At 46.6% G+C, this 23,626-nt stretch overlaps 1 non-coding gene across 1 annotated transcript; it reads right to left on the bottom strand.

The window, feature by feature from the left end:
- Nucleotides 1-22,739: 22,739 nt before the first annotated feature.
- LOC129405274 (U6 spliceosomal RNA) lies at nt 22,740-22,843 on the bottom strand. Its single transcript, XR_008630455.1, has one exon. It is a non-coding gene; the product is annotated as a U6 spliceosomal RNA (small nuclear RNA).
- Between the last annotated feature and the right edge of the window lie 783 nt (nt 22,844-23,626).

The raw sequence follows: 23,626 nt of genomic DNA, 5'->3' as shown, positions 1-23,626 counted from the left end.
AGTCACAAAAAGAAAACTAGGAAAGTGATTAAATGTGGAGGTCATCCTCTCTCTCACTGGTGGGAGCACATGCTGCCATGGGAAGAAGACTCAGTGAGCAAGCCGGATACCACAAGAGAACAGAAATAGCCATCCCAATTGCGTATCTTAGGCCAGCCACCCTGCCGCCAACCAGCGAGCTAATGAGATGCAGGAATGTGTCTAACAAAGACCCGTCATGCCTGACTCAGATCTGCAGAACCACTGTGATTTATATTAAGAAATAGATATATTTGGTCTTCTTCTAGTTCTTAGCACAGAGCTCCTAAAACCCTTGTAATTCTCTAAGTGATAAGAGCACTGGAAAAGTCTTTTCCATTTTCTCTCCCTTTACCTAAAATAGCAAAACAAAAAAACAAACACCAGGCTAGAGCAATAGTACAGCAGATAGTAATAGTACTAGATAGTAATAGAGCAATAGTAATAGCAATAGCAATAGTAATAGATAGCAGATAGTAATAGAGCAATAGTACAGCAGGTAGCCAACCCAGGTCTATCCCCAGCACCACATGTGGTCCCTCAAGCCCCCCAGGAGTGACCTCTGAGCACAGAGTCAGGACTAAGCCCTGAGCACAGCTGGGTGTGGCCCTAAAACAAAGACAACTATGACCAATGATTTAGTCAACCATACTTACATAATAAAGACATAATAAAACCCCCAAAGGAGAGGATCTGGAGGCCTTCAAATTGGTGGGTACAAGGAGGTGCTTGGAGAGTGCAAATCTGGAGGAGGAAGGGAACCCTTCTCTCATACCTTGTCCCGAGTGTCTCTTCTATTGGGTTATTCTTGAGTTCTGGTCTTCTGAAGTTGGTCCAAAGAAATTAAGAGCTGAATTCAATATTAGAAACCCAAAACCTGTCCGGTTAGAGATAGTTGAAATGTTGAGAATGCCCTTCCCTGATGTCTTTTTCTAAAGAGCCTGGGAATAGCACTGTCTAGGTTCTGTGCTCAGAGTGACCTGTGGCAGTGCTCAGAAGACCATAGGCGGAGACTGAAGCAGGCACTGCTGAAAGCCAGGCAAGTACCTTAACCCCTGCAGGACAGAAACCTTCATGTGAAATCTCTGTGTTCTGTCACATCAGAAGTATGCCTCAAGGGGTCAGGCCCTGAGTAAATTTACTGACCACCATGAGGCCCACTGGTCCACAGCACCCCTCACCAAAAGACCGTGCTTTCTAGTGCTCCTTTCCTATTAAACTGCCTCTCGTGGCCCTGAGGAGAAGTTGATTGCTTTGAGGCCATGGGTCCACCAACTTCCAAGCCCCAGGGTTGTTGACAACAAAGCTCTTTCTCAAGCCCATAGCCCTGTCCAGTGCTTGACTGACACTTGAGTGGCAGTGGAATTTCATCCTATAGTATAGTCAATTTTGTAATGAACAGGTCATTTAATAAGAGGTCTGTTTCTCCTGAGTTTCAGGAGCCATCCTTGGAGGGAGGGCACTGTGGGAGTCTCTGGTCCATCAGAAGCATAGGTAGCCACTAGAATTCGTATTTCAGCACCTTTAGTTGTGTTTGGAGTAGGGGGAATGGGGTGTCTTGTAGACAACCTATGGGTTTCAACACCATCTCCAAGTAGTGTTAGAAATATAATAAATTGTAGTGCACCTGGCTGCTATCACAAAATTGCTTGTGTGGTATAAAGAAACCCACACATTTGGCAACCTGAAGGATTCAGGGTGAATAATAAGACAGAGACATGTTTTTGGGGGTGGAGGTGGGGGTTAAGGCATTTGCACGCAGCAGACCCCAGTTCAATTCCCCTGAACACCTCCAGCAATGATGCCTGAGCACAGAGCCAGGAGTAAGCCCTGAGCACCACCGGGTATGGTCCCCAAACCAAAAAGAAAATAGAAAAGAAAGAAAAAGACCCCCAAAGGGAGTTTCTCCCTTTACAACTACCTTGCTGAGCCCTGTCTAAATGGCCCTGAGAGAAATGTGAGCTTATTGCTTTAAGCCACTAGGTTTTGGGGTAGTTTTCTAATGTAGCAGTAGGAACTGAGCCCCAGGGAGTTGACCCCTCTCTGCGGGAGCCCTCCGGACTGGGGCTAGAAGCCTGGCTCTGGACCTAAGTCCATTACCTGTCGCCTAAATCAACACGCCCAAGCCTTCCAGGTCAAAGAGTCATAACTGCTTTCTTGTGGACCTCAAAGCAGGCTTACAAGATCACAGAGCTACACAGATGTCTCAAAGCAACCACTAGTGTGGCCCGAATGGGAGCTGGCTGTGAAGAAATGCTGTTGCCCAGTGATCGCCAATGAGACTCAGAGCCAGAGCTGCATCCACAGAGCACTGGCGGGCCCTTCTCTTACACATTTTCTCACTGGATCCTGGTTGCCCCATGATGAAGGCAGATACCCAGGGCCTCGTTTGTAGACGAGAATGCCGACGCACACATTTTGGAGGCTGGATGCCACTTTCTTCCCTTTCAATGTGTAGCCCCTTCAGAGTCTGTCACTCACCCCTCCCCGCCTCCCACTCCCACACATACCTCAGCCTCCAGAATTCCGGGCTGAAGCACCCTTCATGAATCATGGTGAATCATGGGCTCCCCAGCCCCAGGGCCCCCACAAGGGAGGCCTGCAGCAGCCCAGCCGGCCACTAACTAGTATGCAAAGCAGCTCATCAGCAAACTCTTCATGCACTCTTGCTCCCCGGTGCCGCCCGGGCAGCTTTCCAAGTCTAGTTCTGCTCTGAACCCCCAGAGCAACCTTACCGAGAACAAATGTTACTCTCTCCCTCTGGTAGTGAGTCTTTAAAGTTCCCATGGGTCTGTCATACTGCAGAGAAGATGGTGTTACTACCCCCTTCTTTCTTAGCTTCCTCACTATAGTCTTCCAGGAGATGGGAAGCCTTGGGACTGGCCCGGGATCCGACGCTGAAGCCTATTCAGTGCAGACTGCTTTAGTCATGAATTGGCAGCTTGGTCTAAGGTTCCTGCAGGAATTGGAGGCATTTTCCCTGACCTCCCCTGGATCTGTTCTGTATATTTGATAACCCAGGAACCCATTGGTTCTCTTGGCGGGAGCACCCCTCGATCTCTGTAGAACCCCCTTTATAGAATCTAAATCTAAACACTCTGTGTGGACAGTGTTGCCCATCTCCCCACCCCCACCCCCCGCCCAGCTGGCACAGGGCACAGGAGCCATCATCACACAGATTTCTAAATAGATGCTTCATGTCTTGTGTCATTGACTTGCAGTATTAAAAGGTCCTTGTGCCCAGCCTTCGGAACAATAGAAATATCTACAATTCTTTTGAGGGGGACGGGGCTGGGGATCTGTGGGTCACTGTTGGTGATTCAGTGCAGGGGTCAATGACAGGCCCGAGGATTTGGTGCTGCTCCAGAGGGCCCTTCGATCTCTGGGAGACCACCAGGGCCACCCAGTAGGGCTGTGAGCCATCAAAGCCATATCTGGTTGCACCTGAGGGGCTGTGTAGTTCCAGGGATCAATCTTGGTTGAGGTACACCGAGGTACACCCCTGCACTACCCCATCTGATTCATTCACTCCACTTAATGGCTGGGCTCCCTGCTTATTTCCAGCTGTTTTCTTTGCATTGCTTTAGCCTCTTACAGAGAATTTGTACCCCTTGTCCAACCAGCCTCCCAGTCGTTATAATTATCCTACTGTTGGCTGGCAGGCACTGCCTCGTGTAACTCAAGGTACAATGGGTAAGAGCCCCTATTAAAAATCACTTTCCTGGGGGCTGAAATTATAGTATAGCGGGCAGCACATTTACCTTGCATGCGTCTGACCCGGGTTTGATCCCTGGCATCCCATGTGGTCCCCTGAACACCGCCAGAGGTAATTCCTGAGCACAGAGCTAGGAGTGACCACGGAGCATCGGCAGGTGATTCCAAAAAGAAAAAAAAAAGGCACTTTCCTGGGGCCATAGGGTTAGTACAATGGGCAGAGCACATGCCTTGAGTGCAGCTGATCCAGGTTCAATTCCTGGCACCACATATGGTTCCCTGAGCAGCACCAGAAGTGATCCCTGAGCATAGTGCCAGGAGAAAGCCCTGAGCATGGCTAGGTATAGATAAGGAGAAGGACGAGGAGGAGAAGGAAAAGGAAGAAGAGAAGAAGGGAAGAGGAAAGAAAAGAAAGGAAAGGAAAAGAAGCCAAAAGAAAAAAATTATTCTCTCATTTATAGAGGAAAATGAGGCACAAAGATGTCAATGATTTCCCAAAGTCCTAGAATTGGCAGCAGCAGAGCTGAGGTGTGAATCTGGCTACGATGCTCTGTGCCCCCTTCCGTGGCAGATGGCCCCCATCCCCGCCTGCTTCCTCACAGCCCAATTAGAAGGCAAAGGAGTGTGCAGGAGAGAGAGGTCACTTACAGTTTATCACCTAAAATGAGTACCAACACATCATCTGCCTTTTAAAAAGCCACGCTACCAATGATGATGGGGGTCAGAGAGGTAGCATGGGTTAAGACGGGTCAGAGAGGTAGCAGCACAGGTTAAGACTTGAGGCGCTTGCCTTGCATGCGCTAGACCTGGGTTTCATCCCCGGCACCACAAATTGTTCTCCTGAGCGCAGAGCCAGAGTAAGCCCTGAGTGTAGCGGGTGTGACCCAACTTTTCACTCACCCTCTATCCCCAAATAATAAAAAGAAAATAAAAACACTATAGGTAACAATCAGTCCATTACTTCAAACAAAGAAACCTAGAGTGTTCTTATTCTATCTTTTTTTATAGTGTATTTTGGACCGATCACAAATTACTGTGTAGTGTTTGGAAGGCGTTTGTCCTCTGGGTCTCATAAGGACTGTGAGTGGATTTTTTAGGTTGCCTGGTTGGTTTTGGGGATTTCCCAGGCAGTTCTCAGAGGGCCCAAGGAATTCTTGGGGTACAAGTTCAATAATTAGGGCCTGAGTTAGGCGACCCTGCTCAGGCCCAGCAGTATCATGGGTTGCAAATGGGGTTCAGAGAGGCCCCCAGGTCACACCTGAGGGTGCATGTTGGGCCATGTGGTGCCAGGGATGTTTCAGGGGCCGGCTGCATGCAAGACAAGAGGGCAAGAGCCCCAAGCCCTGTTCTGCCGTCTCTCAGCCCTAAGTGAGTGACTTCTAACTGCCCTTTTCTCTGAGGCACAGGAGATTCAATCATCTTCTTATACAAAGAAGGACAGGAAATTATGTATGCAAGAGAGGAGGGTCTGGCCCCGGGAGGAGAGAGTCCAGCGCAGGGGGGCTATGCCCACCCCACTTGCCTGGGGAGGTCAATGGACACTGCCACCATCTCTTCACGAGCTCTCGCTCCCATCTCCCCAAGACAATGTCCACTGTTCTTGTAACTCAGCTGGAGAATCTTGGCACAAAGCAGGTGTGGGTGGTGTGGGGCTTTTTCCCCCTTCTCTCTCCTTCTCTCGGGAACAAGGCTCTGGGTACCAGTCCTGTTGTTTAGTTGGAGTCCTGAAAACAGAAGGGGACAGATATGTTTGTCATGAGCATCAAGAGTCAGCCCAGAACTGGCCGGGCTGATGAAACCCACGGAAGGACAGGAACAAACCTCGCTGCCAACAAGCAACATTCCTGCCACCTCGTGGGCAGGGCCCACAGGCTGCTTTATGGTTCTGGAGATTTTTGCTGCATTAGAACCTCCACACATCCTGGGAGGTGGAGACAGGAGAGGTGATGGGAGGGCAGGGACTGTGCCTGCTGCATGGCCACACTGTAATGTCCCCAACAGCATGGGGAAGGCAACCCCGTCCCTTTGTCTGGGAATGTTGAGATTGAGAGCTGCCGAATCTTGTGCCCTGGGGAGGTGGCTGAGCAGAGCCCAGAGCGTGTGAGGGCCAGGCTGCTCCCTCCGGACCTTTAACTCTCTTGCTTATGGGAACAAGAGCTGAGACAGAGCAAACAAGTGACTCAACGCTAGTCAAACCTGAGGTTTTACAACCTGCGGAGAAAAGACGTACCCAGGTTGTCTTTCAAAAATAAAAGCCTATTTGGTGCCAGATCAAGGAGAGGTTGATCTGAGTTCAAGGGCCATGAGTGCCCAGGACACTGGCCGCCTTCATCCTTCCGCCAGGACACTCTCTATTCCCCACTCTTTCCTGTCATCCTCAGGCGGGGAGGGGACCTCCCCAACCTTGTTCCTGTTACTTTTTTGCCCTCATGGAACTTAACAGTCTCTGGGAGATGTGATGAAATCATGTGAGGGCCAGAGAGATAGTGGAGGGACTCAGACAGCTGACCCCAGTGCAACCCCTGGAGCTGTATACGGTCTCCTAGTCACCAAGGGGAGTGACCCCTGAGCACAGAGTCAGGGGTAACCCCTGAGCACTGCTCCGAAAAACCCGATCCTCCTCCCCCACCCCCACAAAAATTACATGATGTGGCTCATTCGGCAGAGGGCGAGAGGTGGACCATACCTAGTGGTGCGTGGGTGTCATTCCTGACTCGCTTAGGGGTTACTCCTGGTGGTGCTCAGGGGACCATATGCAGTGCCAGGGATCATACTAGCGCCTTAGCTAGTACAAGGTAGTGCCTTAACCCCTGTACTATCTCTCTGACGCTCTCACATATATAAGCTCTGGATTCAATACCTTCTCTCCAACAAATCACACGAATCACAGTTAAGAGGATGTGAAGAGTGCGTGAATTATCTCCAAGCACTGCCAGGAGTCAGTCCTGAGCACAGAGTACATGAGTTATCCTGGGGCAGTACAGCAAGCCACCCTATCTGATAGAAATGGTGATTTACAACTCTCACCACACCTATGGGCTGGTAAAACTAGAAATATCTCACAGGCTACTAATATAGAAATAAAAAACGTAATTTAAATAAGGATATTAACATGTATAATAGTATAAATTAACATTTATAATAGTACCACTACATAATCTAGGCATGTCATGTGTTAAGTAGAAAAAACTTTTGTGGACTAGCAGGGAATTTCTGTGGACCAAGCCTGGTCCACGGGTGGCAGTTGAAAAATCAACATTCTAGGGGCTGTAGCGATAGTACAGCGGGTAGGGGGTACCTGCATGCAGTAGACCAGGGTTCCATCTCCAGCATCCCAGATGGTCCCCTGAGCACCACTAGGAGTAATTCCTAAGTGCAGAGCCAGGAGTAACCCTTGACCATCACCACATGTGACCCAAAAATCCCGCCCCCCCCAAATAAAAAGAATCACTGTCCGAGAGGAAATAGTTTTACACCTGGACACATAGTCTGGTTAGAGTTTTCTTTGAAGGCCTACGAAGCAGGGACAAATGAGCTTGATGAAAGAGAAGGGAAGTATAGCATAGTGGGGAGGTACTTGCCTTTCATGCAACACCTGATCCCCGACACCCATCATGTTCCCTCAAGCATCATGAAGAGTAATTCCTGAGTGCAGTAAGGTGGCAAATATATATATTAATAAAATTAAAAAGGAGGGAAAACAGTGGGATAGGTGATTTACCAGGGTCCTTGTTGATCTGCTTCCTCGTGATTTAAGGGGTTGGAGGTGGCCTTGGGTCTCAATAATATCTATAAAACAGTGGTTCTCCAGGTGTGGCCCTTGGCCCCAGCAACATTTCCCAGGAATTTATAAGGAATACACATTCTCAGGCCCCTTATAGACCTATCAAATGAAAAACTTTGAACAAACTTTGCTGGTCATTCTGCGATCTGTAAACATTGAGAGCATATGCTAGAGGCCTGCGGTCCAGTTCTCTCACAAAGAGGAAAGTATTGCTGGAGGGATAGGACAGGGGTCAAGGCACTTGCCTGGCGCATGGTCAATCTGGTTAGATCCAAGGCATCTCATACAGTTCCCCAAGCACTGCCAGGGGTCTCTCCTGAGCATAGTCAAGGATAGTCCCTGAGCACTGACAAGTGTAGCCCCTGCCCTACCCAGACACACACCCAGCTCCCAAGAATGCCCAGTGGATTTTGGTTCTCTCCCATTCTCTCCAGTTCTCCGTGTAGGAAGGAATTTGTAGATGAGAGTCTGAGAGAAGGTCTGATAGGGGTCTGAGATATTCTGAAAGAAGGCTTGATGAGCTGTTTGATGGTGTGTGAGGATAGGGAGTAAAATATAGAATTGAGTTATTCTGAAGCTAAGTGTTCAGGGGACGAGACTCCACAGGTTAAAGAAGTATTTTAATTTGTGAAGAGATCCTGGCGTATTATATCCCACTTTCTTTGCCATCCCAGAAAGATCTGGGGAGGGGACTCTCCCTTTTTGTTTGTTTGTTTGTTTTGTTTTGGCCACACATGGCAGTGCTCAGGACTTACTCGCAGCTCTGTGCTCAGGAGACCCTATTGGATGCTGGAGATAGAACCTGGGTCTTGTTAAAAATTTTGGATTTCCCAGACTGCATGGCTGCAAACTCTACAACATCAATAAACCAGGAATAACACACCAGATTAAATGGGATGTAATGTAGATAGCAACCAATTTCAATTAACAAAATCTAAACACAGAGGGTTTTACCTGCAACAACTTCTTAGTAATGGCTTCAACGCAAGATACAACAATCTTCACTAACCTTCTAAGGAAAAATTTGTTGATGATTCTGTTAGCAAATTATTGGTAATAAGCAATATTAGATAAATTATTGCAGGCTAGCAGTGCGGGCAGGTTTAAGGGGTGGTTGGAAAAATTGTAGACAATGGTGGAGGGAAGATGTAATTGTGGTGGGATTTGTATTGGGATACTGAATGCCTAGAACAAATCATCATGAACAACTTTGTAAACTACAGTGTTTATAGGTAATGCAGGGGGAAAATTGGGGGAAAATTAATAAATATTTTTTAACTAAATGAATAGCCCAGATCAGTTGGGTGCAAGGCAGGCGCCTTACCTACTGAACTGTCCCTGGGCCCATGACCTGTCCGAGCCCTCTTCAGAGCGATCTTTTGCACAGTTGGTTAGTAGGTCTGAGAGGAAGTCAGCCTCCCTCTGCTGTCCTTCACTGAACCTACAAAGCTCCCCTCCTCCCTCTTTAGCTGCCAGGTACCATCAAATGCATCTGTGGTTCTTGGCAAAAAGCTAGTTGCAGACCCATCAGATGGTATGAAGTCAGAAACACTTCTGTGAAAGCAAGAGTGAGAATGGTAAGAATTGCAAATGCGTACGCCTTTCCGCTGCATAAGCAGCCTACGGTGGCTTTGTGAATGGCCCACAGCCTGAGGAATGTGACATGAAGGTCACAAGGATCTGATCATAATTTTGACCCAACTGTCTGAGACACCCAGATACCTCTCCCATATGGCCTGTTTAAATTTCCAACTCCATGATTAGTTGGTTAGGAAAATAATTTGGGGGTATTTATTTATTTGCTTGTTTGGGGGTCACACCTGGCTGTGCTCAGGGCTCACTCATGGCTCTGCACTCAGGGATCATTCCTGGTTGTGCTCAAGGAACCATATCCAGTGCTGGGGTTCGAAACTGGGTCAGCCATCAGCAAAACAAGTGCCTAACCAGCCGTACTAGTGCTCTGGCACCTGGAACCATGTATTTAATTGTCAACATTTTTCATTCATGGGCACCAACTAACTCAGAGGACGTGATCTTGCTTTGTTTTGATTGGTTGGTTTTGGAGTCTCTCCAGGGGGGCCAGGGGCTACCCCCGGCTCTGTGCAGTTAACCTTGGCAGATCTCAGGGGCAATTGAACCTGGATGCACTCAGTTCTTTGAGCTACCTCTCTCACCCAGCAGTTACTTAGTTTTGGGAAGAAACAGTCCTCAAAACATGTTTTTTGTATCATTCTAAGGTTTGTCAAGACATCTACTCATTTATGATTGTCCACACATGCATTTGATCTCATTGCACAGAATCCCTGCCCATCCTCCTCGTTTACTACAACTGGCCACTACGCAACATCATCAAATCAAGAAATCAAGTCAAATCCTAGATTGCTCCAAAGTTCTACTCCAGAGAAAGTGCTCACAAAAGACCCAACTTGAAAAATGTAACACATGGTAAAACAGAAAAGAAACAGTTGTACTTCTTTCAAATCTGTAGTCTCATGCTTTCCCAGCATCCTTTGCAACATGGAAAGAGACGATTCATCAGAAAGAGAGAGAGAGAGAGAGAGAGAGAGAGAGAGAGAGAGAGAGAGAGAGAGAGAGAGAGAGAGAGAGAGAGAGAGGTGAGAGGAGAGAGGAGAGAGATAGTTCAATAATTCAGGAAGGAACAGTACAGAGATTGACCTACCTCTTAGCCTGGTCTTCCCCCAGCCATCAGTGAATCCCAAGTCCGGAAAGACTCCAGTATTTCAGGGGACACTAGTATCCAGAGATGACTCTCAGTCCTTGAGTGACAACAGGGGATACGTCATCCATCCAAACGTGTCAAAACAAACTCCCTAGGAGAGTGAATTCTGACACTTCTTGCCTAAAGATGATCTCGGGGTTGGGATCAAAGCTCAGCCCCGGCGGCTGGACTCATCCTTCTCCCCACACTCAGTGATGTGAGGCAAAGCCTAGCCACGTGCTCTTTCAGCCGGCTTTCCATCGGACACCAGAGAGAGCGCGCATCTGCCCGGCATCTGTCAGATTGAGCCAAATCTCTGTTTCCATTTTCCCCAGAGAAAGAAAGCAAGCCTATCCTACTACAACAGTCCTTTGAATTCAAGCCTCTTCAGAAAGGATGCAAAAGACTTCCTCAGCTCAAGTCAAAAATGCCAGCTATGTGCTCCCACGGGGCAGAGACGTAGGGCGACTGGCCACACAATAGCCCCAGCCCCCAGCAGGACAGCACCAAATTCTCTTGTGCAAAAACTCCAGATGCTGTTCAACAGCCCCGAGCTAAGCTCCAGGCTCCAGGCAGTGGGTCCTGCTCTCATCCCCAAAGCATCCCTCGATCTTTCTCAAGCAGGTTCAGAAATCAAGACCAATGCTTCCCCGTCTCTCATGAAACACATAGATTTTTGTTTGTTTGTGTTTGTGCTGTACCCGGTTGGGCTCAGAATTTACTCCTAGTTTTGCACTCAGGAATCACTCCTGGCAGGGCTCAGGAGACCATTTGAGGTGCTGGGGATTGAACTTGGGTCAGCCACGTGCAAGGCAAGTGCCTTAACCACTAGACTACATCTCCAGCTGCCACCCCCTTTCACACACACACCCTTCAGCTTTTCTGAAGGGAGATGGTGTTCTGGTTTGATCCAGGGGCCTTCTGTGTCCCAGGCATAGTGAGATAGCAGACTGCTGATTTGCTGCCAGTTTTCCTGGGAAATGTCAAGCTCCTTCATTCTTCTATTTTTTAAATTTTTAAAAACTTCAAAAAAAATTTTTATTAGTGAATCACTGTGAGGTACAGTAAAAGATTTGACAAGCTTTCGTGCTTGCGTTTCAGTCATACAATGGTCGAGTACCCATCCCTCCACCAGTGCCCATTTTCCACCACCAATGGTCCCAGCATCCCTCCCACCCCCTACCCCCCACCCCTCATCTTTTCTTCTTTTCCTCCTCTGCAGCCCAATTTCACCACCAGATTTTTTCCCCCACTTTCCACAGTTCACAGTAAAACAAGAATATTGTTCTATGATTACTGGGGTGCCTAGTGAAGAGTATTTTATTTATGCATATATATGTGTGTGTGTGTGTATATATATACATATATATATATATATGACTGGCGAAATAGTACAGCTGGTAGGGTGTTTGCCTTGCATGCAGCTGACCTGGGTTCAATCCCCGGCACCCCATTTGGTTTTCTTAGCATCGCCAGGAGTGATCTCTGAGTGCAGTGCCAGGAGGAAGCCCTGAGTACCACCAGGTATGGCCCAAATACAAAGAAAAAGGCGGGGGAGACTTAAGTCATAATGGTTATTCATGGTGTACTATTAATACAAAAAGCAAAATATAGAGTAATATGTGAAGTAGAACCCAATTTTTATTTTCACATATTTTCATAGGTAAAAACAATTATGTTTAGAGTTACTTAAAATCTGTTCCTGGGACCGGATAGTACAATGTGTAGGGTGTTTGTCTTGCACAACACCAACCTGAATTTAATCCCCCAAACAAAACAAAACAACAACCAAAACATTCTTAGACAAATGGAAGCTGAAGACATTAGGATTATTGAGTAGCCTTTTTGTGGGGACGTTGGGACCCCTGGTGATGCTCAGGGGTTACTCCTGGCTCTGCACTCAGGATTTACTCCTGGAGGTTCAATGGGGAACATATTGGATGCCGGGGATTGGACCCTGGTCAGCCATGTGCAAGGCAAACACCCTAGCTGCTGTATTATCGTTCCAGCCCTCCAAATGGCCTTTTATTAAAAAAAAAAAAAAAGGCAAAAGCATCCAAGATCTTCATAGAAAAATGACCACAAATTCTTTAATATCAGGAATTTCTAAACATTGGTGGACCAAGTTCTCCTATCAAAAGGCACAGTGTGGCTGGATGGTTAGGAAACAGGATCCAACCATCTGCTGCTTACAGGAAACACTCTGGAATCAGTGCAGTAAACACAGGCTCAGCACGCAGGTATGGAAACACAGGTGAATTATACTAGAGGCACGTGGGTTCGTTATGTGTTTGATTTTGAATGAATTGTTAGTCGTTGCATGTTCAGAAACCTTTCACTGCTGCCAAATTTCTCACAGCCCCCACATTTCGGTATGCAACCTCGTGGGGGCTCGACCCACAGTTTATGAAACCAGGTTGTAAGCCAGAGAACTCTCTTAGACAGCGGATGAAGGGCCGGCCAAGGTTTTCAGACATTATGTGGTTTTGTATGTTACACTCTCTCCGACCCCACTAGCCTTTAATATTTTTTTCTTTCTCATTGACTTTAGGTAATTTAACAACAAAATGACCTTGTGTAGGTCATTTTGTATTTAGAAATTTGTTATAGCTTTCAATTGTGTGCCTTTAAGTTCTATCTATAAAGGTTTCGTTCATTGTAAGAAGTTCTCTCATAGGTTTTTTGTTTTGTTTTTGGAGTCACACCCAGTGGTGCTCAGGGACTATTTCTGGCTCTGTTCTCAGGAATCACAGTGCTTGGGAGACCATAACGGGCACCAGGAATTAAATTCAGGTAGGCTGCATGCAAGGCAAACTGTTGTATCTCTTCAGCACAGCGGGGAGGGCATTTGCCTTGCACGCAGCTGAGCTGGGTTCAATTCTTCCATCCCTCTCGAAGACTCCAGCAAACTATAGAGAGTATTGAGTCCGCAAGGCAGAGCCTGGCAAGCTACCCGGGGAGTATTCAGTATGCCAAAAACAGTAACAGCAAGTCTCACAATGGAGATGTTACTGGTGCCCGTTTGAGCAAATTGATGAACAATGGGATGACAGTGCTACAGTGTGTTGGAGCCACACCCAGTGATGCTGAGGGGTTACTCCTGGCTCTGCACTCAGGAATTACTCCTGACAGTGCTCAGGGGACCATATGGGATATTGGGGATTAAACCCAAGTCAGCCATGTGCAAGGCAAGTGTCTTCCCCACTGTACTATTTGTCCAGTCCTCAGTATGTTAGTTTTAAAGGTTTCCTGGCCAGAAGAGGTAACTCAAAAGGTTGAACAGGCAAGCTATGCATGCAAGAAATCCAGGTTTGACCTCCTAGCAGTGAGTCTCCTGGGCACTGCCAAGAGTGACCCCATAAGCACAGAGCCAGGAGTAGTCCCTGAGCACCACCAGGCCAGGTGTTGCCTCCAAAACAAAACCAAACACCAACCAGCAAGCAGAAGGTTTCCAGTCACTGTTTCATGCCCCACCTTCTCTTCTGCAGCACTGTGGTTTAGTGTTGAAATTCTCTTTTACACGACTGTGGTGGGGAGGGAGAAGAGAATAAGATCAACAGCCTCCATGCCGCCTTGCTCTGTGGGGAAGTGCCAACCCAGCTGCTCCCCCTTCCCTCCCCCTTCCCTCCCCCCAGGTCTCCAAAGGCTCTGCCACAGGGCCATAGTCTGATCCTTGAATACCTCAAATCATGAGACGAAGAGGGGAGGGGGTCCTACCAGCACTGCCACCAGCGAACTTTCTAGAACTCACTGTTCGGTCCTAACCCCTGGTTGGCCTCCAGGTTAGCACCTTCCAGGCCTTGGAGTTTGTTGTTGGCATTCTGGTCAGTCTCAGAGCTGCCACTATAGGCAGGAACTGGCCCCTTGCCCTGCTGCCCCCTCCCCTCACTGCACACACCCACCTGCAGACCCCCAGTCGCACCAATGGCTTTCAGGCAAGTTTCCGTGAGCTGGTGAAGCTTCCAGAGCTGAGTGATGCCTTGATCATGCCGTGTCCTCCCAAGGGCAGGGCTGCCTGCTGCAGCCACTCAGCCATGTCCGTGATGTTCTTGCAACTGTTTGAAACTACAATAGACATGAGCTATCGGTCAAGAGGGTGATAAATAGAATTATACAGTAAGATTCTTACATGGCTTAAACACAAACTGAATGCAGGTTATGATATGTAGAAAGATCAGAGCATATCCTAGAGTACCAAGCTTCAAAAAAAAAATCCAGCAACAAACCTAAAATCTGGGAGTTGGGGAGCTGAGGCAACATATAGGGCGTTTGCCTTGAATGCAGTCAACTTGGGGTCAGCCCCCAGCACCCCACGTGGTTCCCCGAATACTACCAGGAGTGACTCTTGAGTGCAGAGCCAGGAGTAACCCCTGAGCACTTCTGTGTGTGGCCCCCAAATGGAAACAAAACCCAAACAAAACTGTCATCCGGTGCCAGAGAGATAAATGGCTTAACATCCGCAAGTCAGCCCTGGCAATACCCCATATCCACACAAGAAAAAATAAAAATCATCAATTAGATGTAGAGGAGAGCATTTGACAAGAGCCATGATAGAAATTCTCAACCATAGCAACAACCATAGAAGGCATGTCCACATTCGCAGGAAAGCTATGTCTCCCCTGTTCCTAAGAGCCAAGACAAGAAGTACATCGTGTAATCCAGGCCCATCCAAAAGGGTTGTGAGTTCGGGCTGTGGAAGGCCACTACAAAGGAAAGGACAGTGGCAAAGCAGCCCAGGCTAACAAGAAGAAATACACCATCTACACAAACGTCCAGAGGGAGGAAGCAACGGCACAACTGTCCACACGGGCATTCACCTCCGGAAGGTGATCACTGGATGAGAACTGGACAAACACCGCAAAAAGGTCCTGAGTGCAGAGCCAACTTGCAAAGAAGGAAAGGAAAGGGTAAATATAAGAAATCTCTCAGAGATCCCGGCAAGCTACCGAGAGTATCCCGCCTGCAGAGCAGAGCCTGGCAAGCTACCTGTGGCGTATTCAATATGCCAAAAACAGTAACAACAAGTCTCACAATGGAGACGTTACTGGTGCCTGCTCGAGCAAATCGACGAACGACGGGACGACAGTGCTACGGTCTATCCATGACAGAGCTCCCATTTGACCAGCAATAATCTGGGACTACACACTGGGGGCCCACTAACACAGAGCAGAAATGCCATATGCTCATTGCAGCACTATGTTCATTGTAGCACTATTCACGATCGCCAGAGTCTGGAAACAACCTGAGTTCCTGAGAACAGATGACTGGATAAAGGAACTTCGGTAGATCTACACAGTGGAACACTATCCAGCTGTTAGGACAGCTGTTAGGAAAAATGAAGTCATGAAATTTGCTGATAAATGGATGGACATGGAGAGTATCTGAGTGAAGAGAGTCAGAAAGAGAGGGACAGACATAGACTGACTGCACTCATTCGTGGGATATATAAAAATAGTATGAGATGGATATCCAAGACCAGGAAAAACGGGTCAGGAGGACTGATCAATAGCTGGAAGCTTGCCACAGTGTGTAGGAGGCAGAGGGCAGTTAGGATAGAGAAGGGACCAGTATGACAATAATAGTTGGAAATGTTCACTATGGACAAGAACTGAGTGTTGAAAGTAGGTAAAGGGATATACGTGATGGACTTTCAGTGTCTGTATTGCAAACTATAATGCCCAAAAGACAGAGAGAGAGAGTGAGAGAGAGAGAGTGAGAGAGAGAGAAACAGACAGAGATAAAGACAGAGAGAGACAGAGAGGCAGAGAGACAGAGACAGAGGAAAAAAAGTGCCTGCTATAGAGGCGGGTGGGGGTTGGGAGGCAGGAGGGAAACTGGGGACATTGGTGGTGGGAAATGAACACTGGTGAAGGGAAGGGTGTTGGAAAATTGTATGACTGAAACTGAAACAACTTTGTAACTATGTGTTTCACTGTGATTCAATTTTAAAAAATACCCATGACATTTCCCAAAGAAATAGACCAAACCCTTTTGAAATGTGTATGGAGTAACAAGCCTCCCCTCCACCCAAATATTCAAACAACCCTAGTAAAAAGAAGATGGGAGGCTTACATTGCCCAACTTCAAACTGTGCTGGAAAGCTGCAGTAATTAAAATAGTGTAGCATTGGAATAAGGACAATGGAATAGAATCCAGAGCCCAGAAATAGATCTGCAGGTATATGGACGGTTTATCTTTGATAAAGGAGCAAAAGATATGCAGTGGATCCAGGAAAGCCTCTTCAACAAGTTATGCTGGAAAAATGGATCTGTCACATGCAAAAAACTGAATTCAGACCTTTAACACCATGCAAAAAAGTCAAATTAAGATGGATTAAAAATCTCAACATCATACTGGAATCCATAAATTATGTTCAGGAAAATGTAGGCAGAACTATCCATGACATTGATGCTTAAGAGTATCTTCAAGGATTCAAGGCCAAGCAAATGAAAGCAAAAGCAAATGGAATTACATCAACTTAAGAAGTTTCTGAACCTCATAGGAAATTATGACCTGAATAATAAGACAACTTCACAGACTGAGAAAAAATATTTACCCACCACTCTTCTGATAAAGTGTTAATATTCAATACCTATAAAGTACTGATAGAAATTTCCCAAAAAAAAGAAAACCCAAAAAATAGGGAGATGAGATGAACAGAAACTTCCTCAAAGAAATACAAATGGCCAAAAGGCATATGAAAAAATTCTGTCACTAACCATCAGGGAAATGCAAATCAAAACAATGAGATATCATCTCACACCACAGAGACTGGCACTCATCAAGAAGAATAAAAACAACCAGTGTCCAGGTGGATGTGGTGTAAAAGGGATACACATACACTGTCAGTAGGTACACCAAATGGTCGGGTCTTTCTGGAAGGAAATCTGGACATTCCTCAGAAAGCCAGGAATCGAGCTTCCATGTGACCCAACAATTCCACTCGTTGGAATATGCACCAAGGGCCCAAAAACACAATGCCGAGAAGACATCTGCAGTCCCATGTTCATTGCAGCACTATTCACAATATACAAAAATCTGGAAACAACCTGTGTACAACAACAGATGACTGGATAAAAACACCATGGTACATGAATACTATAATGATACTTGACTCTAAGGAAAGATGAGACGGTGCAATTTTCTGGTAGGTGAATGGATATAGAGCCTATCATGGCGAGGGAGAGAACAGACACAGAATGAGCTCTCACAGGCGGGATGTAACCAAAACAGAGCCGAGAAATAACAATTGCCTAAAGGCAAACTCCCTCTCAGTAGGTTGCAGACCCAGGGGAGGGAAGGGGGGTAGGATGGGGAGAGGGACATAGAGGTAACAGTGGAGGGAAGGGGCTCATTCTGGGGACAATGTCAAGATGGAATGTGTCAGGCACAAACCCGACCTTGTTCACGGCTAACAGGCTCAATCACTGGCTCCCCATGTAGTCCCCCGAGCATTGTCAGGAGCGAGCCTAGAGCACAGAATCAGGAGTCAACCCTGAGCACAGCCAGGTGTGGCCCCAAAACCAAACCAAAAACAGCAACAATAACAAAAAAGAAGATCACGCTCACGCAGCGTGATCTTCCAGCACCACATCAGCAATAGTATTATAAACCACAGTTCCTTTTTTTTTTTTTTTAAATACCTGTGATAGAGACAGACGGGAGGGTAGGGAGGAGTGGGAAGAAAAGAGGGGACATGGTAGAGGGAGGCTGACACTGGTGATGGAATTGGTGTTGGAACATTAGTATACCTGGACCTCAATTTATAACTTTGTAAATTACGATGCTTTAAGAGTAAAAATAAAGACCCTGTCTGCTATACTTTCACTCTTGTCCCCATTAATGGATTCTTACAAATGTCATAACCACTCCATAAGGAAAAAATGGCCATTTCAACATGGGCACTGGGATTTGATGATGGCTAATCAGCTGCAAAATAATGAAAGTGAACCTCTGGTTCATGGTACATGCAAAAAATTAACTCAAAATGCTTCCAGTACTCAATGAAATGACTAAAACTATCCAATCTGCAGAAGAAAGAATGGGGTCAAACTTTATGGTGTTGGTAAATAATTGGTGTAGGAAACACTTTCCCCAATATACCATCATCAAATGCATCAAGGAAAGAAGCCAGAATGATGGTACTGCAGATAGGGCATTGTCTTGGTACTAGTTGACCTTGGTTTGACCCTCAGCTTTCCTCTGGTCTCCATGCCAGGCATGATCCCTGAGCACAGAGCCGGGAGTAGGCTCTGATCACAGCTGGGTGTGTCCCCAAAACAAAAAAAGCATAAAGGACAGATTAATTGGAATTACCAAAATTAGAATTTGTGTGCTTCCTCAAAACTTCATGCTATCGTGAAAGTGAAAGGAAAATCCAAGATGGGAGAGATTATTTGCCAGTCAGACTGCGAAGAAAGAGTTTAGTTTCCAGAACAGAACCCTTAGAACTCAGTAACAGAGGACCTGGAGGAGGCGCAACTCTGGTTTGGAGCATCGGCCTCAAATGTGTGTGGGGGGCTGTGAGTTAAATTCCCCGGGTCTCACATGCCTGAGTATGGCCATGGACATGTATTGTCTGTCATCCCTGGAGAACGTGATTTCCAGGAGCACCACAAAAAAAAAAAAAAAAAAAAAAAAAAAAAGAAAGGGTACAATCCCCTGTGAGCACCCAACTGTGAAGATTTGTGAGCACCGAGGTCAAGGATCATGATCTCCGGAGCATCCACGTGTGAGCACCATAATGACCCACATCGAGCACTACAGGTCTACCTGTGTGTCTCAGTGAAGAGCATGACCTGTGACACCTGTGAGGCACCACAACCTAATGAGGACACAACAGCTAAAAGTGTGCAGGCCAGAGTGGCGGTTATGGGAGTGAGGGAGCTTGCCTTGCAGGCAGGGACATGAGGCCATGTGGGTCCCTACCCCGAGCCCACCAGGACTAATTCCTGAGCACAGAGCCAGGAGCAAGCGCTGAGCACTGCCAGGTATGGCCCCAAATAAACAAAAACAATTAATAAAGAAAATAAAATCATGTGAGGCCAGGTGGGTGTGACCTCCTGTCAGCACATAGCAGCGTCAACAATGAAGAGATGATAAAAATACAAATTTCATAGAGACCATTCTAACTTCAAAATCCGAATAGCAAAATGATCAGATTTTGAAATGAACTATCTCATCTCCAAAGAACATTTCCAAATGGCAAACAAGCACCTTCAGTGTGATTGGTTACTAGAGAAACGCAAACCAGAAGCTTAGTGGAGGGCCAGACAGACAGCGGAAAGGGCACACTCACAGGCTCGGCATGCAGGAGCTCACGCAGCGTGATCTTCCAGCACCACAGGCCCCCCACGCACACACGCGCACACACGCACATGCGCGCACACACGCTCACACACACATGCACACACACGTGTGCACATGCACACACACGTGTGCACATGCACACACATGCATTCACACACGCACACACATGCATGCACACACATACACACGCACAGGCACACACATGTACACACAAACACACATACACACATACACACGCACACACACGCACACACAGAAAGGAAATGATAGCCTAAATCTTTTTTGTTATTGTTGCTGTTTTTGGTTTGGTTTTGGGGCCACACCTGGCTGTGCTCAGGGTTGACTCCTGATTCTGTGCTCTAGGCTCGCTCCTGACAATGCTCGGGGGACTACATGGGGAGCCAGTGATTGAGCCTGTTAGCCGTGAACAAGGTAAGCTCTCTGCCCCCTGTACTATCACTCCAGAACCAAGAAAATCATTTTGTAGGAGCCAGAGAGATAGCACAGGAATTAAGCCCATGCACACGACCACCCTGACGTGAGCTCAGGCACCACCTGGCACCTGGGCACCCTCGCCCCCAGTGCTACCAAGGTGGCACTGAGGGCCTGGGCGGTACCACATCTTCAGGCCCTGTGCCTGGTTTTCTGATCTCTGGTCTCCCAGAAACACTTGGGGTACCCTTAGCAACCAGCAGAACAACAAAACCATTTAAGCCCTTTGAGGTTGGCTATAATAATAATAATAATAATAATAATAATAATAATAATAATAATAATAATAATAATAATAATAAAACAGCAGGAGAAGTGTCAGTTAGGAACCAGCAGTAATGCCCTGCTCACTACCGCAAGTGGGAAGGCAAAGAGATGCAGTCGTCTTGTGAAACAGTTTGACCGGTTCTCGGAAAACCAGGGCATCCTGGCTGAGCATGTGCTCAGGGAGGGCCTGGGAACCACTACACCACCTGAGCACTGGCCAGGAGTGATCTCCGCACACAGAGCCTACGGTCACTGCTGAGCACTGCCCAGGTAGGCCCCAAACAAAACCAGACATGAAAAAAAAAAAGCCTTACATATGGATCCACAATTCCATCCGGGGACATATATCCAAAATAATCGAAGTTCTATATTCACACAGAAACATTCATGGCAGGGGGCTGGAGCGATAGCACAGCGGGTAGGGCATTTGCCTTGCACTTGGCTGACCCAGGTACGGTTCCTAGCATCCCATATGGTCTCCAGAGCTCCGCCAGGAATAATTCCTGAGTGCAGAGCCCAGGTGTGACCCCCCAAAAAAAGCAAAAAAAAAAAAAAACATTCATGATTCATGGCAGCTTACTCATAGTATTCTGAGATGGAAGTAAGCAAGCTTCCTCTAACATGTGTCCGTATGAACAAAACGCAGTGTCTCCAAGTGAAGGACTATGACTTGGGATTTAGCAGGGATGAGATTTTGTTTTGCAATGCCAGGCAAGGGGTCACACATTCAAGCCAAGAGCTGTTAGACTGAACTGCAGGGCAGGTCCAGAGTAAGGTGCTGAGAAAGCTTTTGCGGGGCTCAGGGACTATTCCTGGCTCTGTGCTCAGGAGGTAACATCCAGTGTGGTGCATTTGACACACGGCAGTGGGAGGCACAGCAGATGGTAACCCCTGTGCTATCGCTGCAGCCCAGCTCTTCTTCTGGATGAACATGACTGCTCTACTGTCACGGTGATTTCCCGGCACTGCAAGCAGTTTCTGCACTGCGTCCAGCTTTGTGGGAGCGCAACTAATGGGGTGCGGTCTCCACCGAGCATGGAAGCTAAAAGAATGTCTGAGCAGTGGGCCACGAATCAAACCCCAACGCCAGTCCATGTGTGAGCACTGCAGAGAGCCCCTGCAAGCACTACCTCTAGAACAGGCATGGACCCCACCGCCGAGTGTGCCCCCTGGCGATCACACGCCGAGTTGCAGTGACAGAAGGGCAACCCTTGGTGGGTGATGCTCTGTGAGCTCAGCCTTGTGAACACTGCCCCATGGCTACAGATGGGTGAGCCCCCAGGCGTGTGTGTGTGTGTGTGTGTGTGTGTGTGTCCCCTCCATAACAACCACAATTATCACAAAGGGAAGGGGAAAATGAAATAGAAAACTATTTTTACCCCTCAAGTAAAATGATCTCAAATAAAATGATTGTTACAGAATTAGAGTAAGGACATGAAGCTGGATGAACAAAGAAAATTGTAGACACTAGACGAAAATGGCAGAAAACTTATAAAAGAGAAATTACAAGGGGGAGGAGCGATAGTACAGCGGGTAGGACATTTGTCTTGCACACGGCTGACCCGGGTTCAATCCCCAGCATCCCTTATGGTCCCCCAAGCACCGCCAGGAGTAATTCCTGAGTACAGAGCCAGGAGTAACTCCTGAGCATCATTGGGTGTGACCCCAAAACCAATAAATAAATAAATTAAAAAAAATTTTAAAGATAAATTACAAGAAAGGAATGTTATAATGTGACTAAACTGATCAGAGGGAATTTCCTCAATTTGGTTTTATTTCTGTTTAAAGAACAAAGCTGGGGGCTGGAGGGATAGTACAGCAGGTGGGATACTTGCCTTGAACGAGGCCGGCCCAGGTTTGATCCCTGGCATCCCATAAGGTCCCGACGACAGTAACCCCTGAGGATTGCCCAGTGTCCCCCTCCTCTCCAGTCAATAAAAAGAAAGTAAATAAAACAACATAGCTGTATTATGCTCTTGGCTACTCCTAACAAAGAACTTTAAAAAGGTTTTAAATTTTGTTTTGTTTGCCTTTTTAGTAATTTGTCTAGAAAGCAAAAAATTGGCTTTCATGGATTAATGTTCTCAGATCTTTAATTAGCCAAATAAATCTACTTTTGTCAATATAAAGAGATAAATTTTTGCTTAGTCACTTGGGTTAAATTAAGAATTAAATGCTTTGGGGCTGAAGTGATAGCACAGCGGGTAAGGCGTTTGTCTTGCACGTGGCCAACCCAGGTTTGATTCCCAGCATCCTATATGGTCCCCTGAGCACTGCCAGGGTTGATTCCTGAGTGCAGAGCCAGGAGTGACCCCTATGCATCACCAGGTGTGACCCAAAAAGCAAAAAAACCAAAACCAAAAAACAAAAAAAGAATTAAATGCTTCATAATAATTTGTAATCCCATTTGAGTATTTCAAAAACCTCTGATACTTTTGTTTTGGGGCTTTTGTTTTTGTTTTAGCGTGTCATCCTTGTGCAGGGGCCATGCTAATCATCTCTATATTGTTTCAATTTTACTATAAAAATATGGAACGCTTCACAATTTGATTATAAAACAAAGCTCCCAGAAGAGAGCAAAGCAATTTTTCTTGGAGCACTCAAAAGCATTAGTGGCCCAGCAACCTCTTTCTTTTTTCCTTTTTTTTTCCCCCACAGGGCAGAGCCTGGCAAGCTACCTTTGACGTATTTGATATGCCAAAAACAGTAGCAATGTGCTCTTTGTAATCCTGGAGCAAGCAGAAGCCATCGGGCTACACTAGCACGCAACAGGGACAAATGAAGACGTTACTGGTGCCCGCTCAAGCAAATCGATGAACAACGGGATAACTGTCATACAGCAACAGTAATACAGTTTTTGGTTTTGGCTTTTTGGATCACCCAGCAATGCTCAGGGATTACTTCTGGCTCTGCCCTCAAGTATTACTCCTGTTGATGCAAATCAAAACAACAATGAGGTATCAATTTACACCACAGAAACTGGCACACATCAAAAAGAACAAGAACAACCAGTGCTCTCGTTCATCATTGGTGGGAATGTGGACTGGTCCAGCCTTTTTAGAAAACAATACGGACATTCCTCCAAACACTAGAAATTGAGTTCCCATATGACCCAGCAATACCATTTCTGGGAATATATCCCAGAGATGCAAAAAAAAAAAAAACACAGTAGAAATGACATCTGCACTTGTATGTTTATTGCAACACTGTTCACAATAGCCAGAATCTGGAAAAAACCCAAATGCCCGAGAACAGATGACTGGTTAAAGAAACTGGTACATCTACACAATGGAATACTATGCAGCTGTTAGTAGAGAAAAAAT

This window comes from Sorex araneus, chromosome 5, assembly GCF_027595985.1.
Source record: "Sorex araneus isolate mSorAra2 chromosome 5, mSorAra2.pri, whole genome shotgun sequence".
NCBI lineage: Eukaryota > Metazoa > Chordata > Mammalia > Eulipotyphla > Soricidae > Sorex > Sorex araneus.
The sequence above is the reverse complement of the archived record's forward strand: the minus strand, read 5'-3'. Positions and strand labels throughout refer to the sequence as shown.